At 41.3% G+C, this 3,797-nt stretch overlaps 1 protein-coding gene across 1 annotated transcript in view; it reads left to right on the plus strand.

The window, feature by feature from the left end:
* The first annotated feature begins 1,173 nt into the window (after positions 1-1,173).
* The window catches only part of CCR3 (C-C motif chemokine receptor 3), a 17,077-nt gene continuing 14,453 nt past the window's right edge, over positions 1,174-3,797 (plus strand). The window contains exon 1 of the mRNA XM_032412254.1: positions 1,174-1,223. The gene's annotated coding sequence lies outside the window, so the exon portion shown is untranslated. The remainder of the gene's footprint in view (positions 1,224-3,797) is intronic.

Genomic DNA, 3,797 nt, shown 5'->3' on the forward strand with positions numbered 1-3,797 from the left:
ATGTAGCACAGCCCTGCATACATAGCAGATATGTGACAAACACTTGGTGAACTTCATTGACATGTCCACTTAGCCAGTTTATCGGAGCTCTTCCCACAAGTGTTGGGTGACATGTGCTCTGTGCCCAGCATCAGAACAGGTCCCCTGGACACATCAGCACACAGAGCAGGCATGTGTCACAGTGGTATTCTACCCAGAGCTTATGTTTGTTTAGCCCTATATATTCCACAGAGCCTTTTCCCATATTCTAGTTGTTTCCATGTCTACCCTATGATTTATAGATGAGAAGGCTGAGGTCCAGCAAGACCTAATGATGAACGCAAGGTTATGCTGCTGTGGGGGCCACAGCTGAAAGGTATTCTTGGCTCTTCTTGGGTCATCTCCACCTTGACTCATCGAAGTCTCCTGTTGAGTTCTGTAGAATAATTTGGTTATCCCGCAGTCTACATGGTTCCTTTCACAGGAAAATTCTGATTTCATTAAAAAAAATCCTTTTAGTATTGGGATGCCCGGGTGGCTCAGTTGATTGGGCATCTGCTTTCAGCTCAGGTCGTGATCCCGGAGTGCCAGGATCAAGCCCTGCGTCAGGTTCACTGCTCAGTGGGGGGTCTGCTTCTCCCTCTCCCTCCACTCCTCTCCCTGCTCGTGCTCGCTCACTCTCACTCACTCTCTCTCAAATAAATAAATAAAATCTTAAAAAAAAGTTCATTTTAGTATTGAAGAGCAATTGACATACTATTAGTTTCAGGTGCACAACATACTGATTCAACAATTCTATACGTTATAATGCTCACCACCATCTGTCAGATGTAGTCACCATCTGTCATTTGATTGATTTTACTTTTTACCCTGCCTCCCCTGGGTCAAGGCAATGCTTATTTGAGAACTATCTCCACCTTCTGAAAAAAAAAAAAAAAAAAAAAAAAAGAACAATGCCAAGAGAATGCAGAACCCTTAAAATAGCTGTTGAACATCAACAGAATTCATCTCAAGGATTACTCAACTGAGTGCTTTAGAATGTCATGTCAATGGTAGAAAAGAAGAACTGTACCAAACTTGATATCTTCTGAAAACTTGCAAAACTGAGCAGCTAGTCTGTTTAAAAGAGGAAGCCGTATTGTTTCCTACCTTACTAATGTCTCTGATCAGATGGTATCTTCATTTCATGAGTGGCGAGACCTTAGCTGTCACTGGATGCATAACGGACTTTGCTAAAGTAGCAGGTACTGCTTGTCTTCTTTTCTGTTCTCATCTGGGCAAGAACTTATTAAATGCAATAGATGTTGTTAGTTTAGACGTTATTTCCGGGTAAACCGTCAGGTTTCTAGGAACAAGGAGTTGGAGAGAGGGGTCTAGGCAGGTGGGAGCAGTACCTCCCAGAAGTGCTCTTGGATTGAGGAGGCAGAGGAGAGGGGCCCAACTGCGATTTAGTAGGTAGTGTGGGGCCAGAGTGGGAAAGTTTGTTGTGGCATATGTCCATTTTCTTATTGCTTTTCTCCCATTTTCCTTTCTTTTCTCCCACCCATTACCGTGATGTGCTTGCTTCTCCCAGTCATCCCGACTTGGCCCTTTATACCTCTTTAGTCAACATGCACGTGGCTGTGCCCCCGGTGTGTTCCCTGTGCTTTCATAAATTCTCATCTGTTGAGAAGGTGACCACTCCAAAAGGATTACACTTAATAGTTTTGTGTTTATGGATATTGACTTGTAAGAAACAGTCAGTGAAGATAGAATTTACATATGTATGTGTTGTGTATATGCATTTATACTTTACATTTGTATATAATTTGTGTGTGTGTGTTTGTGTGTGTGTGTGTGTGTGTGTATTTTTAAAGTGTTCATTGAAAATCCACTCTAAGACTATGAGATGAACCAGTTAATCAACGGATTTGGTCTTTGTGTCTGGATTTACAAGGTTGACTGTTTGTTTTTCCTGGACCTGTAACTAGAGGACAGGGATAGAAATCCCTCCTAATCTTTTGGGAAAACTTGGATTGATGGGGATGGAAGTTAACTGTTGTTTGACAAGTGTCTCCAGGAAGGGTGATGGGAAAATGGCGTCTTTGGTGTGTGGAAGTGATAGGAGTATTAGTCTGTCACTCTTTTAAGAAGGTGGTAAGGATGACATTGAACCATGCAGGGTGAGTTATTTCTCCTGGGGTAAGAATTATATGACTCAATAAGAAAAAAGCAGATGTATCTAGTGGAATGAAACGGGTAAAGGGCACAAACCGGTAATTCACAGAAAAGGAAATATGAATGACTACTAATCACAGTTAAAAAGAATTTCTCAGTAATTAAATAAATATTAGTTACAAAATAATGACATCTCTTTTGCCCATATAATTGGCCAATTTTTTTTCTTTTCTGTCTTCTTGGTGTTGATGGATGCTTGCTGAGACCCACACCATCATCTATGAGTGCCAAGAATATATACATTGCTACACACTTTCTGGAAGCAATATGGCAAAAATGAATCAACAGACTTAGAAATATGATCACAGGTAGAAATTGCGCTATGGGAAATCTACTTTAAGGAAATAATTTTAAAAATAACAAAGATGTTCATTGCATTATTTATAAAAGTGTATTTCTGGAACAACTTGGTCACACAATGATAAGACAATGATTATATAACCATGAATATCTATACAATATTTTGGAGTCTTTACAAATTATACATTTTTAAAAATATTTATTTGGGAGAGAGAGAGCATGAGTGAGAGGGGTAGAGGGAGAGGGAGAGAGAATCTCAAGCAGACTCCACGCTGAGCATGGAGCCCAGGACCCTGAGATCATGACCTGAGCCGAAACCAAGAGTTAAGAGTTGGACGCCACCCAGGTGCCCCTACAAATTACATTTTCCAACAATTATTAACCACATGGAACAAGGTGCAGAATATACAACTGAAAATACCAGAATACAAAAAAATGATATAAAAGTGTGATATCCATTCTAACAAACGTGGTACCTAGAAAGGAGGCAGAGTCAGCAGTTCTTTCTCCATGACCCAGGTAGGGATGGTAGTACCAGTGGCCAGGAAGCTGAGCCCTCCGGTCATGCTGAACACCCCCCAACCACGTTATTATGACCACATAGTCATGCCTTACCTATGAAAACATACTCTTCACAATCATCTCTTTCAACTAAATAACATGTCAGCCTGTATCCAACGAAAATTCAACCACATTTGAAACACCTGATGTTGAAATATAAGGAGCAAATCTAATCTTTTACAAGGATGTTGGTAAAAATATCCAAAATCATTTGGCAGGTGGATAAAACCAAGTCACTTAAAACGAAATGACCACATTCCAAGAATGGGGTGTAGCCTTTGCTCTAGTAACTCATGATAATTATGGGCCGTTGTGAAATTCTACCTGCTGCCCTAACATACAGTGCTGGGATGTGTCTGCAGCTAACAAGAAGATTGCATTAATCATGATTTCAAGCTTGGGAGGTTCTTGTGTGTTGCCAGGGAGGGAGCTTCCTGGCTCGCCAGGCAGCCCATTCTGAACCTGGTAGTTCCTGGCAAGTCCTTCCCCATATGAATGTGGTCTCCTCCAATGCTGTCAGATTGCTGTGCTCTGGGGAGTCTACCTCCTCTTCTGCAGGAAAAGCTATCACATCAGTCTATCTCAAAGGGACTCTTCCATCTCAAAGGGACCTAAAACATCGCCTAATTCAAAGATTAATTAAATTGAATTAAAAAGATTAGACGGGTGCCTGGGTGTCTCAGTCAGTTGGGTGTCTGCCTTTGGCTCAGGTCATGATCCCAGGGTCCTGGAATCAAGCC

The sequence above is a fragment of the Phoca vitulina genome, unplaced genomic scaffold (genome assembly GCF_004348235.1).
Source record: "Phoca vitulina isolate PV1807 unplaced genomic scaffold, GSC_HSeal_1.0 scaffold13, whole genome shotgun sequence".
Classification (NCBI taxonomy): Eukaryota; Metazoa; Chordata; class Mammalia; order Carnivora; family Phocidae; genus Phoca; species Phoca vitulina.